The 24,071-nt window shown below is 43.4% G+C and overlaps 2 long non-coding RNA genes across 3 annotated transcripts; both read left to right on the top strand.

Annotated features, from left to right (window-relative positions):
- The first annotated feature begins 1,084 nt into the window (after positions 1-1,084).
- LOC144390105 (uncharacterized) lies at positions 1,085-3,358 on the top strand. 2 transcript variants are annotated; one of them, XR_013454175.1, is made up of 4 exons: positions 1,085-1,233; positions 1,333-1,488; positions 1,673-1,768; positions 2,105-3,354. It is a non-coding gene; the product is annotated as an uncharacterized LOC144390105 (long non-coding RNA). The 2 variants fall into 2 exon arrangements; XR_013454174.1 differs by having other exon boundaries at positions 1,085-1,488; positions 2,105-3,358.
- An 8,873-nt stretch (positions 3,359-12,231) lies between these two features.
- LOC120811986 (uncharacterized) lies at positions 12,232-16,255 on the top strand. Its single transcript, XR_005710499.2, has 2 exons — positions 12,232-15,250; positions 15,710-16,255. It is a non-coding gene; the product is annotated as an uncharacterized LOC120811986 (long non-coding RNA).
- The last annotated feature ends 7,816 nt before the right edge of the window (positions 16,256-24,071 follow it).

The raw sequence follows: 24,071 nt of genomic DNA on the forward strand, positions 1-24,071 counted from the left end.
GATAAAAGTGCGCTTGCTGCTCTCTGGCGCCAAATGGGTTAATGTTAACAGCCATTACGTGAGTCGCGCGCGGCTCTGCTCAACTCTTTACTGTGGTATCTTTTCCCTTTGTGGTGCCTTTTCTCGGCTATACACTAATGAGCTAGCGTTAGCTTAAACATGTAGGTAGCTCTGAGAGCACGGAGGAAATGCGCTTCAATGCGGGGAAGTGTAAGCTGCAGCTGCTCTGTAGATAACAGAGGAGGACAAGCAAGGTCGATTCATGACCACCGTCCGGTAAAAAATTCTTTTTAGTTGTTGGCCAAAAACTAAATGGATAGGATAATATTGGGTTGCCTGCCGTGCCAAAATAGTTTAGCTTCGTTTTCAGCTCTGGTTTCATTAGAAATGAACTAACTATTGTAGCCTACCCACAGTATTTTGTCTGTTAATAATTGAGAATTGATACTAATCATATATATATATACTTTTTGAATAAAAAAAATTATATATGAATAATTCATGTTTAAGAAACATTTCTGCCATTTGTTGCTCATTTCTATAGTAATATGAGGGTTTATTTAAATACAAAATGTGTTTGTTGGGATCTAATTTGAGTCATTATCTTAACCCAAGTCAGTAATGATTAGTGAACATTACTTATTTTTCCTAAAATAAATACCTGAATTGTATTTTCAGGTATATATGTATTTTTTTGCAGTTTTCTCTATCTGATGTTGGTGTGATGTGGAACTCTTTGGGGACCTCATAACGTTTTGGTAAGTACATTTAACAAACAAACTCTTCACAGGTATGCTGATCCCAGCAGTACTGCTCAGGATAAATATTCTGTAACGTTGTGGTATTTTTGCTCTCCATAGGGCAGTTATGCCACTGATCATATGTAGGCACTCAACAACTTTAGTGCAAATGATTTTTGTCCTCTTTAGTCAGCTTAATATTACATTTCCTGGGACAAACAATGAGTTAAATTAATTACTCATCTTTTGTTAGCTCTACAGTGCAGGAGTTTTAAGTACCACGGGTGACTGAATAAACACCATCACTAATTATTATTTTTTCTTCTCTCTTTGTTGTTTGTCTAGTTTATGTGGCAGTGTAAAGACTGTGGCGCTGAAGTGTCGAGGCGATCAGAGATTCTTAAACATTACAAACTAAAACAGTCATTTTGGACGTGGCCCTCATATTAAGTGTGTATATCCTGATTGGCCTGCACTTTTCCATATCGATGAGGTAAGCACATGCTAGCTATTTTCCCAATGTGCCTCTTGTCTTTGTACAACAGAATATTGCACCAATACTCTGTATTTTGTCTTTTTGTTCTTTGATAAGATACATGCTGAATTCCAACGCATTACAGCCATCCCACTGGAATCTACCTTCATGGCACGGTTGGACAGCCATTTAGCCCAATTGACATCCATCTTCCAGATGAAGGGAGGAGTTGCTGGCCAGAAACTAGCTAAACATCTGGAGATTTTGCAAGAAGTAAATATGTACACCAATCATTATGACATGTAAAATGTCATGTATATATGTGATGATGAAAACATTAAGTTATATTGTACATTTAGGTTATTACATTTTATAAATATTGTTCAGTTTATTGAACTTGTTGTACTTATTTATGTATTTCTTATTATTATTCAATAATTATAATTCTTTAACAGAGGAGACAAGTGATGTCAATCTGAAAAGGACAGCTATCCTAAAGGCTCTTTGCATCTACCTGGGTGAGGACGAGGGACAGCTCGTTCGGAAGTATATAGTAAGTCATTGGGATTGATTTGCCTGTCACATGTTATGTTTTAAGATCCTAATGTCACCCACATATGTTTTCAGAGGTTCATGTTATCATTGACAGACGGTTGAGAATATTCATATAAAATTAACAACTTGCTGCACAGTATCGTCGTTCCTATGTACATCTTTAATAACACCTCACAGATATATGGTTTTATTTAAATACATATAAAATGGGATCAGATTCATCTAAGAGATTATTATGTATGGTGGCAATGTTCATACAGTAAAGTATACGTCATTGAAATGAAATACATTTCATGAATCGTGTTCTTTTCTCCTATTCTCTTTACACATACAGGACATTGAAGGAAATGACATCCCGAGAGACCTGCAAAAGCATACCATGGGTATATGTCATCAACAAGGAGGGTGGAGAAATGCGACATTGTGATGACATTGGAATTTTCGTTGAAGGAGTAATCATTCTCAACAACTGTGGATCTGTGGCCCACGCTTGTGCAATGATGCTGGGAGTCATCTACGCTCTGAACATGGCTTACCCCAAAGAGCTAAGATACTATTACGAATTCCTTCAGAAAGTGCTCTTTCGAATGGATGCTGAAAAGCTTTCTCCCAAAATCCTTGGACTAAGGAACAAAAGCGATGCTGGACTGTAGGAAATCTTCAGCCACTCTTGTGAACTGGTCTCATTGCATTGCAGAAGAAAAGAGTCGACGTAATTATAAAAAGCACCAGTCAAACCCGGGTAAACGATATATATGGCACACTGAAAAGATGTTTGTTCCATTTATTGATGTGACAGTTAGTCTCGTTCTGGCTCTACACAGATTTGCTATTTTCATCTTCCGCTAGTATCGGAGAGTAAAAGTTTCTGGAGGTTTAAGTCACATGTTTCATTATGCCTTGATTTATTCGCTGACAAATAAGTCTGTTCCCAATGCACTTGGTCTTTTTTTTTTTATAATACACCAACTTTTGTGCCTTAGTTGAGCATGTGAGATTTGTTTGTTTATTTTTTTTCTATTTTTATATATACATATATATTATGACTGGTACTCTAGTACACACACACAGCTGTGTTGGAACTTTTTGATTTTAAAGCCTCCTGAAGAGTCTGCAACACCTCATTGAAGCACTGAAGATAATAAATACAACACATTTATAGAACATACAAAATAGAAGAACATATCCATCTAAAGAAAAATGAATAAGAGGTAGCACAAGATTTTGATAGTGTCGTTTATTTGTTGCTCAGTCTGTTGGATTGTGTTGAGGGGCTTCTAGCGTTAAAGCAACTGGTTTATATATATGTAATGTACATATAAACATTTAATGTGTATATATATGTAATGTATAGTTAATGTGTGTGTGTGTATATATACATCCAGTTGTGGAAAAGAATGTTCTTTCTTTTGTTTAGATTATTATGTAAGGTGTATTATAATATGCCCTTTGCTTTTTTTGAATAAAATACACTGATATTGACTAATGGCATTTCATTTGATGAGACTTAATTTTAGTATGTATAATTTAAACAATAAATTGATTAGAATGTAAATAAAAAGAATAGTTACAGTTAGCGAATTCATTTGATTAAACTGAACATGGGTTTAGTTGGAATTTCTTAATAAATTTGAGTACAATTTACTTAAAAAATATGTCTGGATTTAGATACATTTATTTCGTGCATTTACTTACCTAAAAAAAATTAAGTAAATTCAACACATCATTTTTTTCAGTGTATCACGCGCGCGTGTGCACGCTGCGCTTTGAAAGTGGCATCCTTTGGGTCGACCACGAGGCTTCTTTCTTTCACTCGCGACGGTGAACCTGAGGAAGCAGCGTGATACACGAAAACACAGCTTTTGTCTCAGCTAACTCGCACGTAGACGCTGTACTTTTCAGGAGGGGTGAAGCAGAAGCCCTTTTTGTTGAGGGTCGTATCCGACACGTGCGACAAACACCTGATCGTGCGTGCAAAACCCCCCCCAAAAACATCAAAATGATAATTCCCTCGAAGTTTGCCACCTTTTTTTTTTAAGATACACTAATTTATGTAGTAGGATTTGCAGAAGCCGCTCTGTTGGGGGTCTAAATTGTCCGTAGCTCAAATGTCTTTCAACAAGGCTGTTGTCTGGTTGTTTTTAGGGGCACAAATCCTACCTGGGTAGTGAACCTGAGACTCTCCTGAGCCGGTGACCCCTCGGTTGAGTCCACGCTGAGAGAGCTGGTAGTCAGACGTGCACAGACAGCGTCATTGGTAGCGCGGCGGCGCACTTTTGCAGACTCACAAGAGTTGTTCTGTGCTTTCTCATATCCAATCTTTTGAATTGTTCCCATCTGAATCGTAGCTGTGGAGCGGTACCAATCGCAGATATAGAAATAGAGGGAGAAAGGAATGTAATTGCAAAGAGGACCAAACATTGCATTATTTTGAGGTATTCTCAAAGAAATACGGTTTTGATTTTTTATGGTTGCAATGTGTGTGTGTGTGTGTGTGTGTGTGTGTGTGTATATGTAATAGTGTTTCTTTAGAAATATGTTTTAGATTTTTCGAAAGCATGTGTCTGTGTCCAACTGCATTGTTGCCATGGCAATTGTTGTGGTGATGCAACAAACGTCTAAACAACATTCATGGAAATGATATAACCCTCTCTTTTTAGGTGCCACACATATAGATTTGTTGCAGAGTAGTGGTTCCTTTCTTGATTTATTTGTATTCCTTAGTAAATATTATTGTACGCCAATGAAAAATGAGATATATGGATAATGCGTTTTTTTGAGTAGTGGGCAACGCAAGCACAATAAATACAAAAAAATATATATATATATTTATTAAGTGTTAAAGTGAACCCCTTTTGCCAGTTTTCTGTCTTAAAAGTCTACAAAAGTCAACAACAACTGGTCCCTCCATTTCCTGATGAGTGGAAGTGGAACAAAATAACTGACTGAATGTATGATACCAGTGCATTATATTACTTGTTTTAATGATGGAGACATAGAGCAAAGTTAAATGTAAATAGAATCTTCTGTAAACTCTCTCTCTTACCATATACGGTTCTCAAATAAAATCCTGTGAACTGATTATACACGACCCTTTCCTGTTATGGTGGTTGTTCACTCTAGCCTTGTATATATTCCTTGTATCAATGTTTCCCCCAGAGATACGTCTTGGCAGAGCTGCTCAAACATTATTTACTCCATGTGATACGAAAAATGAAAGTGATACATAGGAAACTATTTTCGGCGACCCAACCCCAGGTATTCTGTGGTTAGGGGAATACACATATATCCTCCCATGGTGGTAGGCTGTGTATGTGTATATATTGTTTTATCAGTGACCCGTATCCTGTTTACCTGATAGAGGCAAGAGCTCAGTGTCGAAACTCCTTAAAAGTCAAAGCCAAAGGAGGGGGATACGGTGGAGGAGCGCATCCAAACGTATAACACATGTTATCACACACACGCGCGCGCGCGCACACACACACACACACACACCTTCACGTGCACACACTCCACCAGCCGCGGGGCGCCATGGTTACCTTGGAACTTTAACGTGGACCAGCTGGTGTACTTGGGTTGTGAAATTGCATTGCACGCACACACACACACACACACACACGCACACACACACTTGCAGAGGATCAAAGGGAGCCGGAGCCCTGCACAGCAGCCCTCCTGCTCCTGCCCTCGGCTAAATGGACGACCAAACATTCCAGGCTGTCCAGCCCAGTAATATCTGGCCTGCAGCCTAATGAAGATGGACTGTGTTTATAATTCTCATGTTTGCTCTGATCACTAACATAATCCTTTCTATACACAAAACACGGAGACAGAAAACACTCTTTGTTTCTTCACGTTAAGTCGAAGAGCGAGAGCGAGAGAGAGGTGCGCGGCGATGAGGTACGAATCCAGTTTCAGAAGACTTAGCGGCCCTCTGCATTTTTTGCACGGGGGGCATCACATGATCTCAAACAAAGGCGGAGGCACCGAGGGATGTTTTTCTGCCAGCTTGAGACTTTGACACCTGCCTTGCCGCAGCAAATTGGAATGGCTCACTCTCAAATGAGATTTCTTGCCGCCGCGTGGGCAAAGAAAAAAAAGGTCACCCATTACAAGTATTCTACATGATTCACAGAGATATCAAATCTCTGCTCTCCTACCTTCCCTTTAATTAGCTCAGGGGACCTGGTCAAAGTGTACGTGCATGTTACTGAATGTGTGTGCGTGCATGAGTCTCTGTGCGCTGCACAAAGGCTTTTGGTTTCTTTCACTACATAAATGCTTGCGCCAACATTAAAATCCCATGTTGCTTTTCAGGGACATGCTGTATTTCTCTAACAACAACCGCGTTGACCCATGAAACGTGCCCTTGTTTAGTCTGCTTTGTGAATCAGTGATTACTGTTATCACAAAGATGCATGCTACACTCAGTGTGACGCTGGTGATCCTTCAGTTTAGGGCGTTTGTTGAGGTAGTCTTTCGATTTTCTTGTGACTAAATAACTGACAGGTTCCAGTTGAGTTCTCCTTATCAAAGAAGAGCTTCTCGGTTTCTCACAAAACACTAAACAGAACATTTGGACAATAGAGTAAAACATGAATGGGGTTAGAGATCAATGCTTTACACTTGTATGCTAGTATGGATGATTCTACCAAATAACGTATATTTCTATGTGAATACGGCTTTAAATTATAAATGACATCAGGTTTATCCGGATCTTTCGCTGCGAGGTTAAGAATTGGTATTCCTCCTGTAACTCTTGATGTTGGCCGGAGAAAAATAGACTGTGTGAGCTGTAAGAAGTCCGAGAAGTCCCATTTTGGTCTGTATTGTACTTACAGTACCACTGTGATTTACGAGGATCAGCTAATACGCTGTAACATTTAATGATTGTAAACCCAACCAAGGAGGTGAGATGTTATATTAGCATGTTTTTTTCTCTTCATTTTCCTTTTAGGTTACAATTACATGTGGTTCATTGGGAATATTGTTAAATATATTTTTTCGCTTTTAAATGGACAGATGACAATATAGAGGCTGACCAGAGTATGACATCAACACAGTTCTTCCAGGACGGAATTGAAAAAGAAAAGAAAAAACATTTATTAGCTATATGTTTATTACATTTAAGTGAACTGACACCAACAGTTGGATTTGGACCATTTAAAAGTCTTATTTGCCTTTGTACTTTTCCACAACACGACATTTGTCGTTAAACTGCAGTAAGAACTTCAACTTTCATCCATTTTAAGAGCCAATACGTTTGAAATTCAGCTCCAGACGGACTTCGGACTCGCTCTGCATTGACGGGGGGGATCCTGAGCCTGGAGGATCCCCGATCCAGGGTCACACGCAGTCAGACGGGCTATGATTCCACATCACACAGGCCGGGCGCCGTGCCTTCCTTTGATGTTATCAATGAACGCATGCAAACATGTACACAAAATGTCTCTGCTGTCGCCACCAGACACTTCCTGCCTCACACACACACACACATACACATACGCGTGCGCGCACACACCTACTACACGCGCATGCATACGCCAAATGCATCGATACCGAAAGGGTTTAATCAACTCTCGGAGGAAGACATCATTGCATATAGAATCAAACCTATGGAATCAATACCTGTGTTACACTTAGAATGACAAAGTGCTTAACGCAGGCGGGCTCACGGCCCCGGGGTGAGTTTTGAGTTCATGGATGAACGTTTGGATCGTTTGTGGTTGTGATTTTGGTTGTGCGATAGATCCTTGCAAATCGGAACCCCCCCCCCTCGGGCGCAGACGGGCTTCTCCAGCGGCGAGGTGTCTGAGCGCCGACGAAAACAAACGCCACAGACAAGACGGTGCGGTTCCTTGAAATAATGCACGGCGGACGCTCGCAGGGCGTTCGGCTGCTCTTGGGATGCAATTAAATTAAAAGTGATGTGACCAATCTGTTGATGCCTGCTGATATTACATTTTCACTTTTAATTGCTTTTTTGATATATTATACCGTGAAAAAGCCGATGTAATCACTATCAGGACAAGCTGCCAACAGTGCAACTTGTATGGAATTAAAGTCGTGTCATCAAAGGAAATATTAATAGAAAAATAAATTAACATAAACACACACATAAGCAAATACACTTACACTGTAATACATAACAACAGTACGTGAGTTCAGACTAGGATGTTTCAAAACTTCATTTTGTAACTTATGACTCATTAATGAATAATTTCGGAGTGCCTTTGTGAATATACTGCAATACAGCAGTTTAACTCACTCACCCCCGTGGCTCCAAGATCCAGAGAATCTCAACAATCAACACACACAACTACTTTCTGTTACTTTACAACTGAAAGAATGAAAACGGAAAGTTAACAACGGACACACAAAACACACGCGCGCACATTTCCTCTCCCGTCTGAATGTATCAGCCCTTTCTAATGATGAACTTGTGGAATCTAACTTCTTTGCGTGTTTAACTGTTCAACGTCAGGGGACCTTCGCGCTAAGTCAACGTGTCAATATAAGCTTAAGTGATGGAGTGGCTTGAAAGCTAACCGCGGAATCAGACTAAGTGTGAATTTCCATTTCTCCCACGCGGGTTGATAATTACAGCTGCGCTCCCTTGTCCTCATTCTCTCAAACCGCCTTTGTCTGCAGCGCGCATGTAAGTGTGTGAAAGAGGGTGAGAGAGTGCGATGGTATGATGTATTATTGCAGTCACGCTGTCCACGTCGGAAAAACATTTCGCAGGCAGTGCAAGGGAAATGTAAATGTGAGTTTGCTGAATCTAACACACACACACACACACACGCCCACACAGTGGAGGAATAAAGAAGAAAAAAATCCTCATCTCCCGTCTCTCCCTTATACACACATAATGCATTAAAATGGAAAACAGCTCACACTGGCCCCGGCATCGGAGGGGGCCCTAATATTTGTTTTTCCCCTCCCCTGTAGTGTCCTCATTGCCAATGACCAAATTTATAATAATCTCTGCCTCAGAGTCCAGCGCTGCTTTCAGAATCTTTAATCAGCAGCAGCGGTTCCTTCAGCCTGGCCCTCTGCAGGCCCCCCGTCCCTCCAGCTCGCCTTCAGCAATGCTGCGATTGGTCCCCATCTCTGGAAGCCGCCGCCAGGTCGGATTGTCTTTGAAGTGTGGTCACTTGCCACAAGGACACACACACACACACACACACAAGCGACATATTGCAATGCAATCACTTTGGCATCACTGAGCGACAAAGTGGACACATGGCAGACGTTTGCGCTCGCTCGTTGCCACCTCCTCGCCGTGTTTCCAACCTGCTGGCCAGTATTAGTGTGTACATAGAGTGCATGAGCGCACGCTGTCGGGGTTCAGGGATTGTCACTGGGATGACGTGGAAGTGCACGGACTCGGCTGAGAACATTGTCTTTCTACGATTTTGGGGAAATACCCTTTTGAATAAAAATGCAATGCGCACAAAACCCCAACATTGTGTTGGCGGCGCTCCACCAGTGACTGCTCTACAATTTGCACAGCGATTTTGCGGGTCCGCGGTGCCCGCAGCTCTCTGTGCATGCAGTTTTACTCGTGACTGAGCAGCGCAGTGGCTCAAACAAACAATCCGTTGTCGGTTTTGTGACTCAAATAATTGATGCGATTGGCGCATTGGAAATGGTGAAACCAAAACTGTAGTTCATGGTGGTTTAACTTCAAACTTGTTGAAACAATAGAATACAATAAACTAATATCAGCAGTTAGACAACGTGACTTTCACCATTTTGGAGCCGCGATGAGGCCCGCTGCTTCTGTCGTTTCACATTAAAAGCCTCTGAATGGGAAACCACAGACATGATATTGTGTGTAATCTAATGTTCAGAGGCTCAGCCTTCAGGTCGCCGGTGGCATGGATAATATTGTGATAATAATCTGATATAATATTTTGATAAGATTCGATTCTCTATTGTTAACTGATCTTCTGTACATATTGCAGGGAGCCACAGCCAGCTGCTCAGATGAAGTAACTGGCCGCGTCAGCAAGGTGAGACACCTTCACTATGCCCTTCCTGTCATGAAGAAAACTCAGTTAATTCTGTTGTTAAAAAAGATTATTTTCGCCCCAAATTAAGTGCATTTTACTGCAGCTTACTTATTTTCACGTTAGTCTAAACCTAATTCTTACTTTTAACCCTATTTCTGTCTTCAAAAGCAAAAAATGCTCTAAACTTTCTGTTAAAGATGTTAACTTTACAATTTTTAGGCACTGTCCTTCTTGCCTCTGATTTCTAAACATAATTATAGTAAGTCTTCATTTTTGAGTCCTCAAAGGGATTTTTCTGACCGGGTGGAACGAGAACAGAAGCGTATTTTTTAACTGACCTTGAGCCCACCGCGCTTTGTGTGTTAAGTTCTCAAACTAAAGCTTTCCTTTTTCTTGTTTGAGAGCACTGTAAAAAAAAAACGCCATCATGAGGTGAATTATGGCTTATGTTGTGTGTGTGTGTGTCTGTGCACTCCTGTTTATTATTGCACAGTACTTACATGTATAGATTGGTACATTACTTTATTGATACACCTCAGGTGTCCTCAAGCCATACCTGCATCGTACCCAAGGAAACATATTAATAACTGGGGATAACAAAATAAAGGAAAGTGCAAAAACATTATACCTTGTTATGAAACCGGAGAGAACTGTTGTCAATACAAATGTCCCCTCAGGAATACAAACCCAAACACAGGTTACACTGTACACGCCATCCCCGCAAATATAGATATGTTCTTACCAATGTACAGTTCACATATTGACTGGAGTTTAGGGGGTGTTTACCCCCCGTTGGGCAGAACTCAACCACGGCGTCGCCGAAACATCTGTATCTGAAAGCTTTCATCGGTTCGGCCTGTTATGAGCAGCATGTACTGCAGTAGGAAACACTACACGGGAGCCTCCGTTCCAGTAGTTTAAGCTACTATTGAGAATATTTCTATTTTAATATAGAGACTTAAAACGAAGATAAAAGTCTCAAATGATTACACTACCCTGTTTGCAAGAACTGATTTCTCTAAATGATCTGCGCTAAACTTAAAAGTTAAACAAATCTCCTTCGTATGACATTACCTGGTTACTATACAACCCAAAGCACAAACTACACTGGCAGATTAATCCAAAAGACATTGTTCTACATGCTGTTACACAGACATATAAACTTGAACATATCCAAAGCAAATCAAATTTCTTTTCATTTCCTCTTTCATGTTCCCATCTGCCTCCCTTTCCAGGCCTGTTTTCATAATCTATCAATCCCCGCTGTTTGCCAGACAAGGTCACATCACCGGGTCAGGTTTTCTAAGAACAGACCCACACGGATAGAGACACGTGACAAACACACGTTTCCCTTTGCAATCTAAGCACATATACAAATGAGACCCTCGCACCTCTGACCACCCTGGATTAATCAATTGGATAAAACAATCTTTTACAACCGTGCTCCTCCAGGGCCGTTATCTCAGGCGTTATGCGGCCTGCATAAATCATAAATCAGACCAATCTGGTGATTGCAGTAGTGATAGAACCTGCTTCTGCACCGGACTAATCTTATGTCCCTCCCCCCGAAACGCATAATAACAATAATGACAATAATAATATCCACGTCAGGGCCAGCTCATAAATATCAGGACCAATCTGCCTTGAGGGACGGTGAATGTGCATAAAAAAACAACTCAAATGAGGGGCAAGTGAGCGCTCTGCCAGTGTTATTGTGCATGTTTCTGAAAAAGAGAGGGAGACAAACAGTAGCATTTCTCCTGAAGACTGCAGAGTGACCCCTCACATGCATATTTTGCTCATTTGTATGTGTGATTGTGTGCCTGAGTGTATTTGTGTGTCCTCCTATGGTGCATGAGTGATGACTTTAAGCAACTGTGACCCCCACACATCACCCCTCCATGCATATAAAAACAGCCTACTGCTTTAATATCCCCATTTAATGACTAGCCCCAGTGAAAGACCATTAACGTAATGACATCACACTGGCCATCTCACCCACACACGCACACACACAAACCCTGCACATAAAAGCATACTTATTATGAACAGGGACATTCTCTTCTTTGTCTAATGAACAATGAATTAACAGTAGAGGTAAAATGTGTTTCTTTACTATCTCTGTACGAGTACAGTTATGTCTTCATCTTAATAGTAGATCTTTACAATTGTTTGTCCACATATAGGCTGCAATGTGCGTGTGTGTGTGTGTGTGTGCATGTGTGTGTGTGTTATGGAATATGAGCATGTGTAAATGCAGCAGAGTTGGGGGGGGGCAGTTTCATCTTACTAATTCAAGGACAGTTTCTAATCATGCAGAGTGAATACATGGAAACATTACGGGAACATATGCATTAACCTCGTGCATATTTACGTCCTGGACATGCACACGCACGCACAAACGCACGCTCGCATGATGACTGCACACAAGCAATTTGTAATATTGAATAGCTGACACAGTAAGATTTCATGATCTATTGACAGTGTCACAGCACCGTCATGCAAGGTGGTGCAGCTGTTGATAAACGCAGCATCTGTGTTCCTTTATTTGGGCTGATGTAACTTGGTGCAAACAGTATCACCCAAGGCCTCTGTTGATGACATCATAGCACCCATGGGGGCCGAGGACTCCCTAAAGCAGGGCTTTCCCTTACTCGCTGTATTGGAGCTGTGTCAGAGGTAGTTTTTGTATTTGTTGCAACGTAATGACACTCGAACACGATGAAGGATTTGAGTACTTTATTGTGTTCAATCCAGAAAATGTATATTTATTGCATTAATTACAAAATTACACAACGTTGTAGCGCTTTCTTGAAATGTTTCTAAAGCGAAACACAGAATATATATTTTTATTTTTGAAAGAGAAAACAAGCTAACAAAGACATTTTGAATGATGAATTAAAATAACTCCAACCAGAAAGTCTGCAAATTCCTTTTTTTGCAACAATAGACACACACAACATGAACGTACATGGGCTGGATACACAAGCGTGTCCATACTCTCAAATGCAAAAAAAACATAGTCTCAGACAATAGAGAAGAGTCCCTCATAAACGAACCGCATAGAACTAAGTGCTGCATCGTCAACAGTCTAATTCTAATCAGTGGGCCAATACAGTTGATATACTATACCTCGGGACACTATTCCCCCCCATGGTGGCAATTATCGCACACCCGAGATCCCAGAACAACACTTGCAAACAGCCATACATACGCCCTCCACGTCATTTTTGTGCCTCCAATTAGAATTTTTAATATCCTCGTCGGCGTTAATGGAGATTAATGGCCAATCGCCATGGCGAATTCCATCGTCATCTATTATCATTCCAGCCTCGGTCCCAGTCCGCTCTAATTACATTCTCAAAATGCCCTCCCGCTCAGCAACCCGAAGCACCCTCAGATCAATCAATAATTTTAATTTTTGGATGCCCCTAAACATCGCTCCCGTCCCTACCCTCGTCCTCCGCTTTCGCTCCTTTCTTCCTTCTCCGCCCGCGTCGATTTGTTTCCAAAGAAAATTAAATGCCGTAGAATAAGGGCTTTATGGAGAATTAATTGCCCATGTCCACCGTAGCTCCCTTTTGAGTCCTTCGTTTGTTCGTCCGTTTTTGCAGTCGCTCGTCCCCCTTGATTCTCCCGTGCGTCTGCTACTGTATGTCTCTCCTCCTTCGCCCCTTCTCTGTCTGGCGCGTGGGGGGGGGGGGGGGGGGGGGCGCCTTCCACTCGTTTTCCCCCCTTCTCGTCACATAATTAGCATGCAGATATGCATTGCCTGATTCGCAAGTCAAATTGCCTCGCCATCTCCCTCCCCGCGTCTCTGCTCGATTTTTGCGCGTCTGATTGTTCTTATTCAAATAGGATGTTTGATTTCGGTGTCTACGGAACCCCCCACCCCATCCAGTCTACTCAAACACACAGACATGCATATGGACGTACATAGTTTGTGATAACATTCCTCTTTATCTGCACGCGGCAGAGCTTCGCCCAATCTACTCCCGCACTCTGCCTCGCTGCTAATCATGCAAAAACAAGCAAAATGGGAAAAATGTAACCCGTTTCTAATCTTGTGGTGGTTTCCAAACACCTCGGGGTGTTCTAGCCTGCATAAGCCTCTTCTTCTGTACGGCCAACAGCGTGTACCAGTCTGCCAATAACACTCTGCATAGCTCAAACAGACAAGAATACAGTGGAGTGTGTGTGTTTTGCCCCCGCCCAACCCCAAACCCTACACAAATATATTTCTCCTCCCTCCCTGTCCTCCTCACACACACGGAGCACGTCTGCTGGTCCACCAAGATGTTTGCTCAGCACATTTCAATACGAACATCATGATACTCCATCCGGCTGTCATCCGTTTCGCTTGTCGCGAACCAGCTCAAGCCACCGGCTTTTTGTTTCTGAAACAAAATGACGTTACTTTCCCCAGTAAAACTCAAACGCCATTGTGTATTGAAAGAAAGAATGAAGTTTGAGGTGGGTTGCAGTATATATTTTTGATGGCCATGAAAAAAAAGAAATGCGAAGAGAGTCAATATTTGACCTTCGACACGTTGCATAAATACAGGTCAAATTAAAGGCCAGACCTCGATCCTCCTCCTTCATTTCGCTTTAGGCTCTCATACATACTAAAGTGCCTCGCCCGATGCAAACAGTGATATTGAATAATTAAATCAACACCATTCTTGCCCACATAGGGGGTGAGGAAAGTGCAATGGCCCCATTCGGGGAATATGGCGAGTGTAAGGCGGTGTGGTCTGGTCATGGATACGCCTTCAACCGGATCCCCTTCACACGTGACCACGGCACATAAACACACAGACAGCAACAAGTGTCGGGCTGTAGGGGGGGGGAGGTTTCCCTGCATAGTCATGCCTTGGTATCGTTGGCACAGGGCCAGCGTTGCCATCTGTCTCCTCTCCCCCTTTCCCTGTCTCTCCTCCTCCTCCTCCTCCTCCTCCTCCTCCTCCTCCTCCTCCCTCCTCCAAGCCAATCTGCTCTACATTTGCTATCATTACGTGCCTGCCATCCTTATGGCATATCAGAGGCAGACGCCAGGCACCCTTTACCCCTCTCTCTCTCTCTCTCTCTCTCTCTCTCTCTCCCTCTCCTTCCCCTCACGCCCCTCTCTTCACGCCCCTATTTCCGCGCCCACTTTGCCACGGAGTTCTCTACAGGGTCCAGGTGGCATCTTGCCCTGCTCTCTTCTCGGAGCCACGACGGAAAACAAAAGAAGTGCAGCGAAGAGAACAAAAAAAAAAATGCCCGAAAACGAGGATACACTCCTTTCCACATCCTGCTTGGAGCCCGCTGTGCTTCCTGTGCCCACAGGCTCGGTGTTGGTTTGTTGTTGTTGTTGTTGTCGTTGCTGCTGAATTCCATGGTGCTTCTTCCTGTGGAGCTGGGAAGTAAACCTTTTCAAATCGTGGAACTTCTCTGGCTTTGGTGCCATTAACTGGACCCTGGTACGTCTCATATACCCCCCCCCTACACACACACACACACACACACACGCGCGCGCATACATGCACGTAGATGCTGCAGAGTGTTTCTCAGAGCTCCCTGCCACTTCCTCTGGCTGCTGCCTCGAAAGAACTGGGAATACTATGGGATCTGCAAGAGACTCACTCACACATACACACAGGCACACGCCGGATTTAATACGCACGTGCACTCGCCGGTCGTTTGAGGCTGCGGGAAAGTGAATAATCAATTAAGTATTGATTTCTTGTAAGATTTTGTAAATTTCAAAGGCAAAGACAAAGAGGGTAGCTTAAGGAGAGCCGCCGCCAGCGAGAGGAGCCGCAAATTAGCCGATAAACACAGATGGGGGAGTAAACGAAGGTGAACGAACGAGCCGCTCGTCAATGCAAAACGCTTCTGTTTATTTTTGTTTTTTCTATTGTTTCTTCATGCCCCTCCAGACGAATTCATTCTCGACGCGACAATGGTTTCCTATGGAGACGAAGGGATGGCGATTGGACGAGCGAGGGTTAAAAGCGAGCGCTGCAGGAGGAGAGAGAGAGTCACTGGAGGACTTGCTAATTAGGCAGCGGCAACACGAGCCTCATCTGCATGCGGGGTATGCAAATTGACCGGCTGGCTCTTTCTTTTTGTCCCGGATCAGAAGGCGAGAGCTGCAGAGAAGAATTAAGAGCCATTATTCTACCCAAGGAGAGGCTGATGTATGCAGAAGAGGGGGATGAGGATGAGAGGAAAGAACACTTTTACCACAGAGATGTACAATGGACTCCACTGGAAAGGAGAGTCAAATACAATCACACAAACGCACTCTTATTCTCTCGCACAGCCTGGAAGATCCTTCTACATTTGAGGTGGAAATTGCGAAAGAGAAAACGGCAATCACGCACCTTTATTTGCCGTTATGCCTATCTCCACATATCGATAGGCTGCTTTGTGGATGATAATTACCTTTTGGAATATCGAATCCCGAAAACGAGCCACGGAAACGAAGGAACAAGAAGAAAGGACAGAAAAAAGAGCGGAGGTATGCAAAGGCGCTAATGATATTCACAGCACCGCGTGTGTCATCTGCATGATGACAACGGCCAATTATAATGAACCATTGGCTCTCTGACATAGATAAGTAGGAGAGAAAAGGATATGGGTGAAAAGGAGCGCGAAAAAAAACAAAAAAACTTCTGCGATCCTTCTTAATTTGCCGCTGATATTTTCAGATTTCGTGTCGTGTGGATTTACAGTGACGATACATCTTGAAAAAAAAAAAGACAACCTCTCCTCGCACTGTCCCATAAATGGAATAAAAAGGCCACAGAAGATGAGGGCGTCCCTCCACGCAGGATTTATGGCTGCTCGTGGTGGTATTCCATCGCCATGTTGTTGGTCAACGGGACTGGTTCTGATGGCACCCGTTCCCGTGCCAACCATCGCTCTGACGAGCCAAAGAATCTGTTGGAAATCACACCCACTAGGACGAGCGTACACACACACACACACACACACACACACGGCGGCATCTTTCTGTCGACTCCCCTTCCTCATCACACTACAAAATGCCTCCCCATCACCGTTTTGCATATTCGCATGGCGCCCCGCCTGCCACAAAGGACTAAACAGCCGTATGCAAAACAGTCTGGTATCCCCACTTACATAGCGATGAGACGAACAGCGTGAGAAAGAGGGGGCGGGAGCTGGGCGGGGGGTAAAACACGATGGTGGGAGGGAAGCACGATGATGTTGGGTTGGGCGGAGGGGGGGGTAGGAGGGCCACAGGGGAGCTTGTTGGCATAAAAACGGGGCACGTGCGGTGATACCACTCCTACTACACGATGACAGGAAGAGGCGGGCGTGGGAAAAAGGGTGGTGGAGTGGGATGGGGGGGGTGAAAGGGAGGGGCGAGGCGGGAGAAGGGGGATGAGGGCATGTTGGCACCGAGAGGGGGCACGTGTTGCCAGAGAAGGAGGGGCCACGTGGGTGGGCGAGGTGCAGCAGGAGGTGCGGGGATGGGGGTGTGTGGGGGGTGGAACCATACGCAGACGAGGAAGGGCGTTCGCATGGAGGGGCCACCTGCATTAAGGAGGAATGTCACACCATTAAAACACAAGACGCACAGTCACACACACACACACACACACACACCTCATATCAGACCACGGGGAATATGCCAGGAGGGGGGGGGGGCTGCCACGTCTGTGACAAAGCAGGGTAACTTCCATGTAAAACACCCACGTGTGCCTGCGCGGACCTGCAGGGGTGCCAGCGACGTGTGCGCTCTCACACTCACACCACTTCTGTGCATATGCAGATCCATCAGGAGGCTCCGTCTCGCGCTGCAGACCTGGCAACACGCCAAAGATGTACACGCTGTTGGCCTGGTAGAAAGAAAAGACGCACACGCACACATGTATTGGACCGTCTTTTGATTCAAAGATTCAAGATTCAAAGATTTGATGAACTTTTGATTAACGTTTGATTAACGTTTGATTAAAGGAGTTTTCCTTTGAAGAATTCCTAACCCTTTTTTGTAGCATGTTTGATGGCAGAAGGCTACACTGCATTCTGTATCAGTATAGATTTTAGGCTGTTTTTTTTAACACGCTTTGTAAACTGACTTTTATATATTCTACCTTGCTATCATATTTCGAAATTTCATTTCAGTTGCATTTAATTGTTCAAATGAAATGTGCCCAATGACGACCAATGGAGGCCTTGGATGATTTTCATGTTTAAATTCTGTTCCATTAAAAAATGACCGATTTTTGTACATCTCTTTTGCAGTTGCACAAAGTAAATGTCTGTTAAATTGTCACCATCTGAAGTAAATATTGTCTCTTTGGAGGACGAGATCTGAGATTAGCTCAGCTGTAAGTTGTATGTCGAAACCTTGACCTTGGTGACAAAAAAAAAAACCTAAATTGGTTTGACTCTAGTCAAGAGTTCACGTTCGCCATCTTAGTAATCCAGTGGCGAGTTGATTTGATTATTTTCGCATTCACTTCTAGTTTAAAAGCGATAGTAGTTTCATATGTCCTTCTTGAGATGCAAGACTATTGCTTTTAGCCTCGCTAAGTGAATCATCAGTGGCAGTATCAAATTACCCTCAACAGAGACCAAAGGTTACTTAAAGGCCTTTTAGTCATCCACGCTGGCATGCCAGCTAATTTACAGCAGACTCATTAGACCGGCATTAAACACAATTTCCTGCCGACAAATTTCATTTGGTAGAAAAATCATTACCATGGCAATAATAAACAAGCTTATACAGTAGTGGCTAATGGCAATTTAAGTAACCTAACGTCGTTAGCAAACCCCAGAAATAGCAACAGTAGCTTAAGCGGCTAGAATGAAAGCTGTGTTTAACATGGATGTTGACATGGCGAGTGTTAAGAATACTTTAGAGTTTTTACTTCTCTCTGTTTTCTTTCTTAAGCTATGTCTTAGGCCTGGGCTATGACAGTGGAAATATAATGTTTCATAACTGTCAGTGCACGGGGTTGTGTGTAGCCCGGGGTTGCTGTGCTGAACAATAAACCATAATTTGATAGATGAGAAATTACAGCGGTCCATCTACGGTGCAGGGCCTCCACCCCGGGCAACGCAATACCGCGCCAGATGATGTGTCACATTTCTCCCAGAGAGGGAGAAAAATGGAATTGTTCTTTTATTCTTTGTTAATAATGTCTGCCTGTGTTTTGAATGTAGCATCCCTGTTTGTCTTATGTAGATAGACTAACACAACAGATACGGTACGCGGCCTCTCTGTGGCATTGCCAATTGTTGTTATCGCAGCTCTCTCACAAGGTGCAGCCAGAGTTCCTGTGTCGCATATGCCGTTGAGCACGCCACTGATTTGTAATAAACGGTCGCTAAACGCCGACCTCTTCCTCTGTCCCACACGAGAAGAGCCACTACGTACGGGGGGGATAAGTACCACGGCAAGCCCACCTCTGTTAGCCGATGCATACGCTATTAGCGAGTGCATAACTTTTGAGTAAGACATGGATTTGCCACGGAGCAGGTTGGAAATGATGTGTTTCCTGTGACATTGTGACTGAGGACTACTCAGACCGGCCATTAGTACCCCTGGAGCACGCTCCAGTGCCGTATCATTTGTGTCAAGCACACAAGACTGATTTGACTTGGTCTCACGGCGAGTGACTGACAGCCGTGTGGATAAACACAACGACTCTGCGACCCGACTGGAAACCAGTGCTCGGGTGTAAATTAGTGGGCAGCGCTGTTAACAAGTGTAAGCGGGGACATTTTAAGTGCAAATATTTAACTGGGGATGTACGGCAGTATGCTGAGGCGAAGGTAAAAAGTGTGCGCGGTGAAGGGCAGCTATTTATCATCCCTGTTTTGTAATGGGTTGCTTTTGTAATTACACCACTAGGGTCACTGCGAGGGTTGTGTTAACTTTCACCGTGCCCACATCTTTTCAGATCCGCCTCAAGCACAGCTTCTCAACGTCAGCCCGCGCGTGTCGTAAACTCCGTCCACCAAGACAGTTCCGCCGTGAAGAACATGATATTTTTTTCGAGCCACGTTTCAAAGGCTCCTGCCAATCTGGGGGAAGGTTCATCCCACTCCTTTTGTTTTGCTGGTCTGCAGCGGTGCTGAAGTCCACGGTGGAAAACATTCTGTCCTCTTTTTGAAGCCATTGAGGCTCACATCCTCCCAAGGTGGTGATGTCATGTGAAATGAATGGCTTTTATTCTTCAGTAATTTTATGATCTTGGCTTGAAACCGTATATCCAACTCCATTCCTATTAAGGAACCCCCCCACCCCCCCCCCCCCCCTCCTCCCTTTTCATTTTTTTTTTAACAAGAGCGATCTGATAGATGTTCAGAAGGATATATATTTTTTTTCTTCCCCTTTGTTCTAGTCAGTGGGCTCATGTGCGATGTTTATTAGATTAAAAGTCAGTCACTGCGACGAGAGAAAAGGTGAAAAAAATGCAAAACACAAATGAGGAGCCCATCGCTGCCACCGGCAGCACGTTCTCTGTGGGTCTTTCCTTTATTTTTTTATTACAAATTGGGGCCAAATCACTTTGGAAGGCACCGGTGAGGGGAGGGACAGATTTGCCTGTGATTTAGAGCAGCGATATCAAGTGCAGCATTTATGATCAGAACTTGCTTTTGTGTCTGACAATTAATGGGACTCCAGCCGTTTTTTACGGCCCCCGGATTCAAACAGCGGCTTGCGCCTTTCATAGCGATGATAGAGTGGACACGGGTAAGAATATACATATGTGGAATCCATGAAGGGGTAGCAAATGCTTCACGTGGGAAAAGGGAAGTTGGGCCGGGAGAGTTCATCCTCCACATCTCAATTGTCACGGCAGCTTTTATGATGTACAACATAGTGGGGGCTGCCATGTTCTGGTACTTCACATGTCCCTGAATTGTTCCAACTGTGACCAAAAATGACTCACTCACACTGCAGGTCTCTTTTTCTTCTTGGACTGTGCAAGACTGGGTTGTATTTAATCAGGCCAAATGCACAAATAAACTCATGTGGGCCGACTCCACGACTGTTAAAGTGGAGGGGAAAAACGGTTCTTTTTATTTGAAAGTATAAAAAAAAAGCTGCTTGGCACTGAGTGATTTTTTTTTTATGATCTTTGATGAGTTGGGGATATATAACGCCGCTATTCCCCCATAAAACATGTATATATGGCTTTGAATGCAGTCTTTATTGCCCGGTTTTTGTTTGATGGCTTTCTCACACAGCCCATCTAAATATTTAACCAGTGTTGACCCTGGTTTTCCATTATTTCCTCAATTATTTGCATAATTGCAAATAAGTGAGAACATGCCCATTGTAAAAACATATTTTGGTTTGTAGGGTCTCAAAAGCAGCCTACTCTCTAGTTTGTGTAATGTCTTTTCACTCTTTGAATATGCACGCAGTCTAGTAAATTAGGTAATGTATTTTTCATTGTTTGAAAATGTTTTCCAAATGCAGCCATGAAGTATTCTTTGTGTGGGTGTTTTTCCGTAGAGGCCCCTCCTAGCATTAGATAATAATAAGGAACATCGGAACATTTGAATTGGAAATGTTCTGTTAGGCGTGCGCTCATATTTATACCGTCTGAGAAGTTGGTCTTGCGTGGTTGTGAGGAGAGACCCTTCTGTGTGCTTAATGTGTATTATGTTTGCCGGTGAGCTTCTTTGTTGTTCGAGAGAGTCCATTCGAATTGGTTTTACCCGCCGCGCCGTCCACCCGCTGTGCTTAGTCCTCAGTGTACTTCCTTTTGTCCCTTCAGACCCACTCCTTAATGACCTTGTTTGCTGCCTCATATTCTTTTTGTGCTGCTGCCTCTTTTTATGTAGGTCTACTTCCCTTTCTCTCACTCTCTTTTATGCTTCTCTGACTAGTTCGGCCTTATTGATTCTTTACACGTTGTCTTCCATATGGTCTTCAGATTTTTTCAACATGCTTCTCCAGTGAACTATGGGTTGTGTAATGATAGTTCCAATGTGCCTTGACCCCAGTGTACATCGAGTGTGGGTCTTGTATCTTTGCAATTCATGCATTTCAGTTTCTGCCGCATCCTCCCCATGATTAGGTGATGTCACACCCAGCGTGGGTCTCCTCTTCTCACTCGGACATCCAACAGTGAGGGCCTTGTGCTTGATGCAGATGTGGTCAATCTTATTTTTGGTTGACTGGTCGGCGGAAACCCATTGTGCTTTATTGATGTGCTTGTGTGGGAAAACCGCCGCCTCCAGGCTGTTGTTGCAGACTGTTTCAAGTTCGTCTTCATTCTCGATAGGTTCCCAGCTGATGAAGGCCTTCTGGCCTTCTTTGCATGAAACATACTCAGCCATTCATTTGGTATTCCATTTCTCAGAAAAGAAGCGCACACCAACTGCTGTCAATCTAAAGTGGATCCGTGGCAATTAGGCAACCGTGATGCACAGCAGCTGCAACCCGAAAGCAAAACGCAACACTTCAGTTCTTAAGGCTTTACCATATCCCTTCCTATGGTCATTAGAAAAGTGGGTTCCTTTATGTTTTATTTTGCAGGATAGAAAGAAACTCTTACTCAGATAACAGACAACCATTTTTTCCCCTGCAGCTGCAAAGTTTTATATTTCTTTTTGACAGTGAAACTCCATTGCAGAGCAGCACTGGACTGCACAGGACTGAAACACAGGACACGATTGTATCATTATGAAGGGGTCCCCTAGTTATTCAGGGAATAATTGTGAAAGCATCAGTTGTGAAAGCTGATGAACAATACAAACTGTCAAATGATAAAAAATAAACTAATGGAGAAATAAAGAAATATTTACATTAATGACTGTTTAGAACTATCAAATTACTATTGAAATATACTCTTAGAACAGAACGGAATACATTTAAATTACAGAAGTTAAAATAAAGAACATGTTTGTGTGTTAAATCCAACGCACCGCCTGTGTTTCTTTATGCCTATAAAAATCTGTGACTCAAAGGACTGGTTGGTACAGTTGGTAATGTGTAGGACAATCAACACCTCTCCCTCTCTCTCTCCCTCCCTCTTTCTGTCCAAGCATCAGCAGCATCAGCCCCCCTTTTCATCAGGCCAGACCATTGATCCTCCACCCTGCAGGGGGTCCTTTCAGTATGCTGCCTAATGTTCTCATTATGTGTCCCGCATGGTCCCGTTGCTGATGACTGCCTGATTACCATCTCATTAAGGGACACGGCCAGTCAGAGTGGAGAAGGACCTGTCACAGTTTAAGGAGCTCATCAAAGCTCTGCAATAGTACATGCTGGAGGCTTGCTTCATGCCTGATGGTACCTGAAGGAAACATAGTTCTTCATCGGAGAAAATAGCAAGGAATAATTGCACTGTAGACTACAAGGTGGACATTTTGACTGACACAACATTTTAATTGACAAATCAATCGCTTTAAATGCTGTTTTAACTTTTGATATATATTTTTTGCCACATAAAGCGCCAAGTGTCAGGAAATGGGAAGGATTCCCCGTCCATCTGCTACAGGGTCAATGTCGTACGATTCTAGCCTGAAAGTTGCTCAGTCAATTTCTTACACTTTATTAGCCCTAAATAGGAAACACGCTGGTCAATGATGCACCTTGATTAAGATTGGTCTCTTTCAAGGGTCACGGACAGATTTCCTCGGACACGTAGATGTTTTTGTGTACTTTTGTGTTTTATTCCAGCATCAATATGTGCTTCAGAAGGGTGGTGGGGGGGGGGGGGGGTGGTGAGAATCCCAAGGTAATCTGAAGCACAAAGGCATTGTGATTATAGACATGGTGGGACATTATTCTAAAATGGCAAGTGATGCAGTGCTGAGACAGTAGATAAGGTGAGGAGAAAATGTGGAGGAAAGAAGAGAGGATAGAGACAGCGCTTGGATTTGTCATGGAGGGATAAAACCAGGCTAAGGCCAGGCAGGAGGACGCCGGGATAGGGGTGTCCTTTTTCCCCCCTTTCTTCTCTCCGTCTTTTCTTCCCTCTCTCCCTCAGCATAACCCTCCTCACTCCCCTTTTTTTCCTGAGGTTTATCTGACATACGATGAATGCAGCAATTTTATCTGAATAGACAAAGGAGCGGTGACATGCAGCCTCAGTCCGACAATTGACCTTGAAGCAGTCCTGAAAGAAGGAAGGAAGGAAGGAAGGAAGGAGGGAGGGAGGGAGGGAGGGAGGGAACAGTCAGTGGTCGTTACTGCCTCGTTAAAACTCTCGGCGCTGTCGTTATCCGTCTAATACTTGTTATACTATATCTTGCACATGTGCTCGTTTAACTATTTTCAATCTGGCTAAAGAGAATGATATG

The sequence above is a fragment of the Gasterosteus aculeatus genome, chromosome 21 (assembly GCF_964276395.1).
Source record: "Gasterosteus aculeatus chromosome 21, fGasAcu3.hap1.1, whole genome shotgun sequence".
Lineage (NCBI taxonomy): Eukaryota > Metazoa > Chordata > Actinopteri > Perciformes > Gasterosteidae > Gasterosteus > Gasterosteus aculeatus.